The sequence below is a fragment of the Cnephaeus nilssonii genome (assembly GCF_951640355.1).
Source record: "Cnephaeus nilssonii genome assembly, chromosome: 11".
Classification (NCBI taxonomy): Eukaryota; Metazoa; Chordata; class Mammalia; order Chiroptera; family Vespertilionidae; genus Cnephaeus; species Cnephaeus nilssonii.
Window position 1 is genome coordinate 27,494,167 of NC_137082.1, and position 13,719 is coordinate 27,507,885.

Sequence of the window (13,719 nt, forward strand, 5' to 3'; positions counted from 1 at the left end):
CACTGGGTTGGGGACACGGCCTGAAGTCCCCTGTCAAGTCCAGCCAGGCAGGAGGGCGCAGCCTCAGGTCCCCTGGCCTGGTGCTGGGGCAGCGGGGAGAGCAGCCTGAGGTCCCCTGTCAAGCCCTGCTGGGTGGGGGGCACAGCCTGAGGTCCCCTGTCAAGCCCCACAGGGGCGGGGGAGGGTGTAGCCTCAGGTCCCTGCTGATTGCTCGTTAAGGCTCCTTAAGGGAATTTGACCTCAGCTGTGGGTGCAGCCATCTTTGTGATGGAGTGATGGTCAATTAGCATATTCCCTCTTTATTAGATAAGATAATACACACACATACACACACACACACACAAATATGCTGTAACCCTACACCCAGTAATACCCCTCCCTCATTTTCTTAAGTAATAAAGACCCAAATCCATTCTCAAATGCCACTGGGGAAGGGGGGGGGGGGTGCGGTGGACAAGCAGGCATGACCTCCTTGAATAAATATCTGTATAGACAGGCAAAGTCACAATCCGATTTAGTAATTATTTTTCACAATTTACAATATAAAAACTAATTCCACAAATATTTGCTTCTTAAAACTACTTTACATGACCTTTTCTTTCCATTCTAGTCTCCATTTAGTGAAAATAAACATTTTCTTATTTTAACATATCTCACAACTCACCTGTTTTTCTTGGGACTCATCGGTCCAAACACTTCTATAGAATTAACATTTCAATTATATTTTTTGACAGGATATTTAATCCAGAACTCTTTCACATTAATCTGTGGCTGTGTTTTAAGTCTGGATTTTGTCATCTGCTATGGAAGTAAAGCACTGGATAAAATTCCATTAACATCAAAACGGGAGAAAAGTAAAGAAAAGCAAGGGTGTCAGAGTGCAACGGAGTGGTTTTCACTTTGAGCTTCATTCAAACAACTAAAATACTTGTGGAAAAATAACCTGACAAACTTCATAGAAATTTGTGGGAGCCCTGAATTTGTCTAACACCCTTTTCTGGACTGTTGCCACTGGTAATGGAGTCTGTCTCCCCACTTCTCCCCAAGTGAGCAGATTCCTTAGATCCTGCTTGTATCTCTCCAGTCACCTTCAGTTATGCCAACACAACCTCAAACCTGTTGCCGTCTTGTGATCCTCCAAAGTCCCATGCATCCAAAGAAAATAATTTCTGACCCAGGTACAAAACCCTTTCCGGGAAGCAAAGTCTATCTAATTTTGAGACTTGGTGTATTGCATGAAACATACATACTAGCAGGCTTTTGAAATGGCAGCCTTCTTGGTTTTCACAAAGGGAGAGTATGGGCATGTTAAAGGTCAAAGGACATTTTTGTTTATCAAGTATATTAATTAATTTATTTAAAAAATATTTTAGACATGTACTATATGCAAGGCCATGTGCACAATAGGTGGATATAGCTGAGGATACAGCAAAGTTTCTGCTCTCAAGCAGCTTACATTTTAGCATAACAAGCATTTAATTTCCTAGGAGATTATACTAATCATGTTGATTATAGTAATGATAGTAATGATCACCTTCAGAAAAGCCACCCAGTCACCAGAGCAATTAACTATAAATAGTAATCAAAAGATAACATGAATTAATATGAAAGTGATATTTTATAAATCTCTTAAGTAAAAAACATAAAAAGTACTTGGCAAGACTATAAAAGTATAATACCAAAAACGAAGTTAAAACTACATTTTAAACATAGCCTTCCAAAAATTAGCAAGGATTTTAATGATGAAAATAAAAAGATAGATAACATGTATTATTTTATATGTGATAATTATCTTACAAATGTTTCAATCTTCACAAAACAGTGGAAGTTACAATTATTACTCATGTATTAAGAATGGGGATGAAGGTTTAGGGAACTTAGGCAGACTTGCTTAAATTCATAGAGCCAGCAAAGAGCAGCCTGGATTCAACCACATTGGGTCTCATATTAAATACTACAAACTATTAGCTTATTTTTACCTCAAGCCATCCCCATCCCACTCACAGGTATGACATAGATATTTGGTATCCAGTATAGAAAAACAGAAGTAATAATAATAATAATAATGCAGTAGCTCCCCCCACCCTAATCCATAGTTTCATTTTGCAGTTTTGATTACCCATAGTCAATCATGCTCCAAAAATATTAAATGAAAAATTTCAGAAAGTAAGTTTTAAATTGTGCATCATTCTGAGTAGTATGATAAAATTCTGTGCTATCTCACTTTATCATGCCCAGGATGTGAATCATCCCTTTGTCCAGCATATTCACTCTGTATAGGCTCCCCACCTGTTAGTCACTCAGTGAACAGATCAACTGCTGTAGCATCTCAGTTCTTGTGTTCACGTAACCCTTATTTTATTTAATAACTAGAGGCCTGGTGCATGAAATTCATGCACTGGGGGGAGTGTCCCTCAGCCCAACCTTCACCCTCTCCAATCTGGGACCCCTCGGGGGATATCCGACTGCTGGCAGTAGGACATCCCTCTCACAATCCGAGACTGCTAGCTCCTAACCACTCGCCTGCCTGCCTGCCTGATTGCCCCTAACTGCTCCCCTGCTGGCCTGGTCCCCCCCCCAACTGCCCTCCCCTGCTGGCCATCTTCTGACAACGTGGGGGTGGCCATCTTTTGACGTGAGGGTCAATTTGCATATTGCCTCTTTATTATATAGGATGGATCCAAAGCACAAGAGTAGTGATGCTCGTAATTCAGATATATCAAAGTGAAGCTGTGCAGTGCTTCCTTTAAGGGAAAAGGTGAAAGTTCTCAACTTAAGAATAAAAGAAAAAAAATTATATGCTGAAGTTGCTAAGATATACAGTAAGAATAAATCTTGTATCTGTGAGATAAAGAAGCATAACAATGTAAACAAGGGTGGGTACAGTGTAATAATATATTTTGAGAAAGAGAGACCACATTCACATAATTTATTTTAGTATATTATTATAATCATTCTATTTTATTATTAGCTATTCTTGTTAATCTCTTAATGTGCCTAATTTATAAATTAGACTTTATGATGGGTATGTATGTAGAGAGAAAACAAAGTATATATAAGGTTTGGTACTGTCCTTGGTTACAGTTACTCACTGGGGATATTAGAATGCATCTCCCATGGATAAGGAGGGACTACTGTAATAAATAATGATGATGATGATGATGATAATAATAATAATAGAAAGAAGAAGTAGTGATGATGGTGATACTATTAGCAAGGATTTTTAAATTGATGCTATTAATTAATTTATCCATTCATTTGTTTAGATAATAGTGCTTAATTGAAGCAGAATTTATGTAAAGCTAACATACAAATATATGAATATAGCTTTGTTATTTGGGATGTATGTATATGCCCATGCACTGTCACTCTGATCAAGATATAGAACATTCTAGAACCTAAAAATTTTTCTTGTGATCCTTCCCATCAATCCCCATGCCATCCTCAGACTCAGGTAATCACTCTTCTATATCCTGTTACCACACATTAATTTACCCTGCTTTTCCACTTCATATAGGTAGAATCCCTCAGCATGCCATCTTTTTGTGACTGGCTTACTTGTGACTCAACATTAATTTTTTAAGATTTATTTATCTATGTTGTTTCATCTATCACTAGTTCTCTTTATTGCTCCATTGTAGGAATTATCACAGTTTGTCTTTTCATTTTCCTGTTGATGGATATTTGTCTGTTGATGGATATTTGTTTACTTCTTGGCTATTATGACTAACACTGCTATAAACATTGTTGAACACATTATCTTGTGGGTGCATGAACTCATTTCTATTTGCCAAGAATGTCTTTGCAATATCTATCAAAACTAAATCCCTGATAAAACAAAACAAGTCATAATGAACCCTTCAGAAAATGATTTAACATTTTTTTCATGTATGTCTTTAATTCCACATTATTATCTTTGAATAAACAGCCACAGCTCTGTGAACAAAGAGACAATGTAACAAATTGTGATTTTATTGCATGAGCAGGTGGTCAAGGCTAAGTCTTCATACCATTCAGTCATCATTTTAATAGGAATTAAAAACATATTTCCATTCCAAGGTGTGCAAAAGTCAGACACAAAATAGTGATTGCTGTGCATTCTGCATTTTAATTAGATTCCCTATCTGCTGATAACTTTGGGGGTAAAAAACTAGAGCATTTAATAATTTAAGCCTCCTTGTATTTTTCCTTTCTAATTTTCTCTTGTACAAACTTACTTATAGGTTTTCCTTAAAGTGAATCCCACATTCAATTTGTCGACTTCCCTAAAACATTTTAGGAAAACACGGAATCTTATTGACAATTAACATTTCCAGATATCCAGACTTTTAACCTGGTGTGATAACAATGCTTCAATGCATTCCTCTGTGTGTGCCTGTGAAATGAAGGTATGCCAGAGATTAAATCTTAAAATTTTATAATGACTTTGCAACCAGTACAAATATTAAATGTAGAAAAAATTATGAACTCTTTTAAAAATTAAAGTAATTTTTAAATAAAGTTGAAACTGATACTACTGGAATTAACCTAGTTATTTACAGAGGAGTAAAGGGAAGGCCAAATATTATAGGCGTCATCCTGCTTAATTTCAGTTGATGTAGTTTTCCATTAACTTTTACTACTGAATGTAGAACTGCTAAGTGGAGCCCTTGAAAATCCTTTGATTTTGAGACATAGTTATCCTTGTCTTTATTGTATATCAGCAACTGATTTACCCTTTACCCTTGATTATCAAAATCAATCACTCCAATATATTGCCCAATTCCAACTTACTCCTTTTTAGCCCCCCCCCCCAACCCCCCCATTTTTTTCTATCTTGGTTTGGCGGCCTAAGGAACCCAAAATGACCAGGTGGGATTTTCATCTTGCAATTTTGTGGAGCCATAGTTATGGAGCCATCATATCCCCTTTTGGAAGCATTACCCCCTTGTGGGCTAAAATCTAGAATCCAGCAGAGCACAAAGTTGTCAGGATGGGAAGCAAGAATTCTGCAAGGGGTCATTAAGTTTAATAGAGAGAGTAGCCACTTCCACTTCCACCCCTCAATCCTGGCTGTGGGAAAAACTAAGCCATGTAATGCTATCTGTTTCAAAGCAAAACCTGCACTTTGTAAAACAGAACCTCACTATTTCAGAGTGTTACTTCCCAATGGACACCAAACTGAATCTCTGATAAGCCATTTTATCTTTCAATTAGGCCAACTGCTTTTGGGTGATGAGGTATATGATAAGTGTAGTTGATTCAAAGGCATGATCCCATTGCTGCACTTCCTTCACTTGATTTGATGCAATGCTATGTGGAATGCAATGATTGTGGAGCAGGCATTCTGTGAGTCTGCAGATGGTGGTGTTAGAAGAAATATTACCTGCAGGGTAGACAAATCCATATCCAAAATACATGTCTATTCCAATGAGGACAAACCTTTGATGCTTCCATAATGGAAGAGGGCCAATATAATTAACTTGCCACTAGGTGGCAGGGTGGTACTCAGAAATAGTGCCATATTAGGAACTCATATTGATATCCAATGTTGGAAGATTAGGCTACAGATTAGGAATGGCTAGGTCCGCCTTGGTAAGAGGAGGTTTATATTGGGTTTATGCACAGCCTACATTCCTACCATCATGGCCACTTTGTTCATGGGTCCTTTGAGCAAGAAGCTGGGGAAAGAGGCTGACATATCCACAGCAGTGTCTCCTCTGCAGCTTTTGCCCTTAGGCTAACATTCACATAAGACAAAAACATCTTCATACTTTGTGACCATTCTGAGTCCATCCAGTTACTTCTTCCTCAAGTATATTTGTCACCAATCTTCTAATCTTATTCCTTCAAAATCCATAACCATTCAGTCAAACCATTAGCAAGTGCCCATACATCAGTATAGATCTCACTTTGGCCAGCTATCACTCCAGACATAGTGGACCACCAATGTGCCCCATGAAATGGACTTCAGTCTCCCTATTTCATCCTGGGTCACAGAATCTGTCACCCTGAAGCATGTTGAGATTCAGCCTGGTTATGGATTGCCTTTTTTCTTTATTCAGTGTTTGCTTCATTTCTATAAGCCTTTGACAATTTTCCAGAGATCTGACAAAGTTCATTATGACAGTTTTTATTCAGTTTTGGGGAGGTTATTATTTATATTGATGCCATTCCACCAATGAGCTAAATTTACTCTTTGTGGTGTTCAAATTATTCTCAATGTGCCTCTTTAAGTGAACACAAGTGTACTTTTCATCAATAATGGTTCACCTTGACCCTCAGTTTTCCTCTCTGTATTACAGAGCCATTTCTTGTTCAGGATTTGGAGGACTGGAGGTTATGTTTGTCTGACATGCAGCACATATTTGGCATGGATAAGAAGCCCAATAGCTCTCCATGATATGATGATATCAGATCTCCTTCATGATCTGTACAGTTAATTTTTTTCCTAAGTTATTCAATACATATTTCCTCACTCCCACCTAGAGGCCAGCCACCCAGCTAGAAATGGAAGATATGCTAGGGAACAACATACAACGCTGCCTCAAAGAGGTCTGTAGCCTAGGGACAAAAAGTCAAGTTAATATTCAAGTGCCATTTGCAGAGGAAAAAGGGTAGAGCATTAAGGGAGAGCCCACAAGTTGACCTACTGCAGCCTTGATGGAGATTAGAGAATCTTTGTAGAGAAAGTGGCATCTGCAGTTATTAGTGAATAGAAATTGCATAGGCCCTGTTTTTTAAATGAGCAGAAAGAACAGATTTTAGCCACATTAAGGTAAAGAAGAGGAAGACTGCAGGAATAGGCAGTGACACAAGCAAAGGCCTCTAAAGCTGCCAAAGAGCATGAAATATTTGGGTAACTTTAGTTTTATAACGAGGAAATTGAGAATGAACCGAGGGGAGACTACTGGAGAAAACACAATCTCAATTTATATATTTACATATTTGTTAGACATTTAGAAAGACCAACCATTGATGGATCCACAGAGAATACATTGCCCAGTGCCAAATATTAGAAATTATATAGGACGTGTTTTCTTTATGCCGTGAAACTAGCCATTAGAAGAATAATTTTCAAACCTATTTACTTGACAATTTAAAAAGTATTCTATGTATAATTTTAAGTACAAGAAGCAAATTAAAAATGGAAATTTATGATCATTTAGAAATAAACGCTAGAGAGTGCAATATATTCTAAAACTTTGGAGGCATGCCCAGAGCAACACTCACAGACATTTACAATTGTCAATATAGTCATAATAAATAAACCTGGTAAATAAAGTAAAAATCCACTCAGGAAGCTAATAAAAGCAAAATAAAATGTTTTTTAAAATGGAAGAAAGAAACTAATAAGTTTCAAAGGAGAGTTAATAAAATATAAAGCATTTCGGACTTGATAAATAAAATGGAAGCAATTTTTAAAATTAGAATACAAGATAATATATCATTTCATATTAATAAATCTTAAATTTGATTATTTTTAGCAAAACATGAACAATTAAGTACATCTAAAGAGGAGCTCATATAAATAATAAATTTAAAGAAGAATTTGCAAAAATCATAAATAAGAAGCACTAAAATAAAAAGACAACTGAATAGAAAAATGGGCTGCCATGGTAAATGGCAGTTTCCACAAATTGTCATTAAGCCATAATAGAAAAATCTGTGATCAGATAGTTCATGGAAGAGGAACTAAATATGACCAAAAAATCCAAGAAAATTATTAACCTCATTAACAATCGTGTAAGTGCAACGTAGACAAATATTGTCATATTGTTTGCACTTGGTAGAAAAAAAGAAAAATCTAGCGGAGTTCAGGATGGACGTCAGTTCCAGAGCCACATGTGAGACTGTCCTCCAATGTCTTTGTTTGTTTCCTTGGTCAGGCTCATCTCTATGTTTTCCAAATCTCCCTCAGTCCTGCACACATGGCTTTCTGGAGAGCCAGCCCTTCAGTTTATTATAGGTGTTGTATAGGTCTAATTTGTATATAGAGCTAATCTCAGACTTTAATAACAAGTAACTAATAATAATAAAGTGTCCATTTTTATTCTCCATTAATTACTCAAATATCTCATTGAAATTATTCAATATACATGTATAATGTTTGTGAAGCTCTTTCTCAGTGCATATATATGATGGCCATGAATAATGTACATATATTAATTATTGAAAAATCATACCGACAATGGTAGCCATCCTCCAAGATGGTTTCCAGTAATCCCTGGCTCTTGGTCTTTACACCCTTGACCACATTAAACAGTGCTGGCCATGTGATCAACAGGATACAGTGAAAGTGACAGCGTATCACTTCTGAGGCTTGATTATAAAAAACATTTCAGTTTCCACTGTGGCCTCTTGGATCAGTTGCTCTGGGAGAACCAGTCACCATGCTGCCATGCGGCGAGGTCACTGAAGCAGAACCTCTAGAGAGGACCCATTATGAGAAACTGAAGCCTCCTATTAACAGCCAACCCTCACTTGCCAGTCATATGACTGGCTAATCCTCCAGCCCCAGTCAAGCCTTCAGGTGACTGCAGGCTGACCAACATCCTGAATGTAAACTAATAAGGGATACTGAGACAGAACACCATGACAAGCCATTCCTGAATTGCTGACTCGAGGGAACTATAAGAGATATTCAATTATTATTGTTCTTTTCTCTTTTTTATTTTTTTGTTAATCCTCCCCTGAGGATATTTTTCCATTGATTTTTAGAGAGAGTGGAAGGGAGAAGGAGAGACAAAGATAAACATCAATATTAGAGAGACACATTGATTGGTTGCCTCCTGCATGCACCCTGACCAGGGCTGGGAAACCTGCAACCAAGGTATGTGTCCTTGATCAGAATTGAACCTGGGACCTTTCAGTCTGTGGGCCAATGCTCTATCTACCTAGCCAAACCAGCAAGGGCATATAATTATTGTTCTTTTAAATAAGTTACTAAATTTTGAGGAAATTTGTTATGTAACAATATATATTGAAGACATTATTTACTTTTAATTTCAAGTTAAATGTCTATATCAGGTAATAGTTGATGTATCTGCTTCACTGGTATGACATGCAAAACATTTTATGTTTAAACATGTAATGATTTTCTTTGGCAAAGATTTATAATCTAGGAAGAGACTGTCATTTTAAGAATTTGCCTCAGAAATAGATATGTAAACAGAGAAACAATTTATTACTGAGCATTTTTTCTTTGCTTTGGATAATAACTAGAATTTGAAAGTTAATTAAAGTTACACAGATAGGATGTAATTTAGTCTTTTACATGGTAAATGGCAGTTTCCACAAATTGTCATTAAGCCAAGAACAGATGAAAGTCTATAAGGGGTTCGGTTAGGACCATCCAAGTGAGATAGTGTGGTCCTGATAATAAAGAAAAGTTCATGTAATGAGCATTCTTTTTATTCTAATCCTCACCCAAAGATACGTTTATTGATTTTAGAGAGAGAAAGAATTTTCATGCACCGGGCTTCTAGTTTAAAATATTTTTCAATTACAGTTGACATACAATATTAGTTTCAAGTGTACACCCCAGTGACTAGACATTACATAACTTACTAAGTGATTATCCAGATAAATCTTGCACCCATCTGATATAGTCATTAGAATAGTATTGACTATATTTTGAATACTGTACTTTATATCCTTATTACTATTCCTTAACAACCAATTTGTACTTCTTAATCCCTTCACCTTTTTAACTCATCCCCTAAACCCCCCTCCCATCTGGCAATCATCAAAATGTTCTCTGTATCTATGAATCTGTTTTTGTTCTGCTTGTTCATTTATTTCGTTTTATAGATTCAATTGTTGATAGGTATGCATTTGTTGCCATTTTATTGTCCATATTTTTATTCTTCTTTTCTTTTTCTTCTTAAAGAAGACTATTTAACATTTCATATATACTGGTTTGGTGGTGATGAACTCCTTTAGCTTTTTGGTTGTCAGGGAAGCTCTTTATTTCTCCTTCAATTTTAAATGATAGCTTTGCTGGGTAGAGTATTCTTGGTTGTAAGTCCTTGCTTTTCATTACACTTTGTATACTTCATCCCAGTCCCTTCTGGCCTGAAATATTTCTGTTGAGAAATCAGCTGGAAGTCTTATGGGAGATCCCTTGTAGGCAACTAACTGCTTTCCTCTTGCTGCTTTTAAGATTCTCTCTTTGTCTTTAATCTTTGGCATTTTAGTTATGATGTATCTTAGTGTAGGCCTCTTTGGGTTCATCTTGTTTGGGACTCTGTGCTTCCTGGACTTGTATGTCTAGTTCCTTCATTAGGTTAAGGACGTTTTCTGTCATTCTTTTTTCAAATAAGTTTTCAATTTCTTGCTCTCTCACTACTTCTGACACCCACATGATATGAATGTTGGTATGCTTAAAGTTGTCCCAGAAGCTTCATTTGGGGAGATACTTTTATTGTTTTTGCTGGGTGTTCTGATTGGGTGTTTTTTGCTTCCTTATATTCCAAATTGCTGGTTTTATTCTTAGCTTCATCTACTCTATTCTTGATTCCCTGTAAATTATTCTTCATTTCAGTTAGGATATTCTTCATTTCTGACTGGTCCTTTTTATGCTGTTGAGATTCTCACTAAGTTCATTGAGCATCCTTATAACCACTGTTTTGAACTCTGCATCAAGTAGATTGCCTACTTGTCTCTATTTTGTTTAGTTTTTATTTTTTGCCTGGTGTTTTGTTCTGTTCTTTCATGTGGGACATGTTTATTTCCTCATTTTGGCAGCCTCCCTGTGTTTGGTCTGTGTTTTAGATAGAGTTGCTATATCTCCCAGGATTGGTAGGGTGGCTTAATGTAGTAAGTGTTCTATAGAGCCCAGTGGCACAGCCTCCTTGATCACCCAAGCTGGGCACTTAACATGTGCCCTCCCCCTTTCTCCCTGTGTGGGCTGTGTACACCCTTCTCTTGTAGTTGAGCCTTGATTACTGTTGGCATGTCAATTGGAGGGGTTTGTCCCCAGGCTGATCAGCTGCATGGACTGGTTGCAACAACTGACTACTGACCTCCAACAACTGTGGAAGATTAGCTGTGCAGAGGCCCACTTAACAGAGGAGCATTTACCTCAGTAGGGCTCTGGTGCCTGCTAAATCCACCCCTTGAGTGTGTCACTTATAGAGGTGGTTGGATGGTGGTGTTTTGACCTGGTCTGTAGCTGTCCACTGAGTTCACTGGCTCTGGGGCCTCCTGGAAGGTGCAGTCCAAGGTCAGCTTCTGCATGTGTTCTGCCCAGGGCCACCTAGCTCAAGTAATATGCAGATGGCTTTTACTTTGCTGACCTTTGAGGTACCCAGGGAAGGCCAAGCTGCAAACCAGGCTGACTGTTGCTAGTGCTGGGCCTGGAGCCTCTTAGCAAGAGGTATGGGGATGCTGAGACCAGATGCTTGCTTCTTTGAGAGACTTTAGGAAAATCTGAAGCATGAGTCAAGAATGGCCATATGCATAAAAAAGCCACTGAAAATTGCTTGGATGGGCCAAAATTTGGGTGGGGCAGGGCATCTGGGAATCTCCAGGGTGGGGCAAATAGTGTGAGCTGATTGGTGGAGTCTCAGATATGGAATTCATCTGCTTTCTCTGTGGGGGAAGGTCTCACCAAAGGAATGATGGCTTCTGCCAGCACTCTGTCTGGGAGAAGGCTGACCCCCAAGCTCTTGCCCTGATATTGGACAAGTTAATTCCTCCCTGTATGCCTTTTGAGCTACTGCCCCAGCATTGGATTTCAGAGCAAGTGAGTTCAAGTAAATCCACGCACAGGCCCTTTAAGAGGAACTGCCTGGGACTCCAGTAGCCCTCTGTCTTCCTCAGCCTCAATCTGTGCTGGTTTTTATAGCCAGAAAATATGGGGACTTCTCTCCCTGGCACTGGAACCCTGAGCTGAGGAGCCTGATGTGGGGCTGGAACCTCATGCTCCTCAAGGGGGAACCTCTACAGCTAAGATATCCCTCCTGATTTTTATTGCCACAGGTGGTGTGGGGCCAGCCCATTCTCTGTCTCCACCCGTCCTACCTGTCTCGATGAGGCTTCTTCTTTATATCCCTAATTGTAGGACTTCCATTCAGACAGATTTCAAGTGGTTCTGAATGATGGCTGTTCTATAATTTAGTTGTAGTTTTGATATCCCATTTACATTTTTAAATTTATATTTTTGTTTTTTTTTATGCCAAGATACTTTTTATTAGATACAAACAATTATAATTTTAATGTGCAAAGGTGATGTCCAGATGTTAACACAAGAAATATCCACAATTACAAAAAATAGGGTAGTTCCAGTTGCATAAGAGACTACCCTGTTGTCAGGAGCTGAGCATATGACTCTCCCTTTGCTTGAGCAAATATTGAATATTATTTTAAAAAAATAAAAGAACCCTCAGAAAGTCAGATCCAGGAGGTCTTCATTATGTGAGGCCCCTTATCTTTGGATATGATTTGCTGTTACTGGACTTAGGCAGCTCTCTGGGTTGATAGGGTTTTGTTATGATCCATGCTTGCAGTGCGGCTGCTGGCTCCCCAACTGAGTGCTTGGTGATGACAATTATTTCGATAGCATTTTGCTTCAGTTCATTCCATGCTTTCACATTCATTAGCTCACTGATTTCTGTCAAACAGTTAAATTTTATTATGGAATGGAAATTTGTTTATGTCCAGAATTCTGCTTTACTGAGCTGTTTAATGTACTTGTCTAAACCATTTTAATATCCTCAATAAATAAAATGGCTCACCATTCATTTGACCTGAATAAGTCTTCTCCAAGATATTAAACTTAAACTGTCTTTTGGCCTCAGATTTCACCCGTGATTTCTCATTATATGTTCAGAGGCTATAGTAGGTAGGTGATCTGGATCTATCTTCCCTCTCTGTTCACACTCTTTCACTTGTTATACTTGTGGTGATGAGGAGTTAGGGGAATATAGCCAACAACTGGAAGTGTTATCCAATTGTCTGAAGTCATAAATCTCAAAAGGCTCATGAAGGTGTAGCTTTTAAGAGAACTGGAAAGTGCATCTTCTCTGGTGTGTTTTGTAAAAGATTAAAGGCTTCCTTTTCCGCACTATGGCTCAGAGAGAGGTGCTGTTCACACAGGAGGGTCCAGTCTGAGAAATAACTCCAGCACGTGGGGCTGTAACTCCAGCCTTCACTCCCCTTCCCTCACTCTCATCTCATAGGTGTCCCTCCCCACAACAACCACGGAGAGTGTGCTCCTAGATACTCCAGATTGTAAAAATGCTTTGCCTTGAGTTTGAAACATAAACGCTCATGAATTTGAAAAGAAGGAAAGAGAGAAGAATGAAGGAAGGGGGAGGAAAGAAAGATGGAAGAAAGGAAAGTTGGAGGAGTGGAAGGAAGGGGCGAAGGATATGAGAAAGAGGGAGAGAGAGAAGGGAGTGAGGCAAAAGGGAGGGAAGGGAAAAGGAAGTAATAGAGACAGGGAGGGAGAAAGGAAGGGAGGAAGGATGGAATGGAAAGAAAGAGGAAAAAGAGAAAGTTAGGGAGAAAGGGTTGAGGAATGGAGGGAGAGAGAGAGGAAGGGAAGGGAGAAAGGAAAAAAAAAAGAAAGGGAAAAAAAAAGAAAAAAGATTCTGAGGGGATTCCATTTGTTCCTTTGAAGCAAAGTATTTAATCATTTTCCCCAAGATATCTCTAAAATATGAATGGTAACAGGATGTTTATACCAGATATAAGATTGGACTGAAATCCCAGTTCACTCTGGGAGCTAATAAA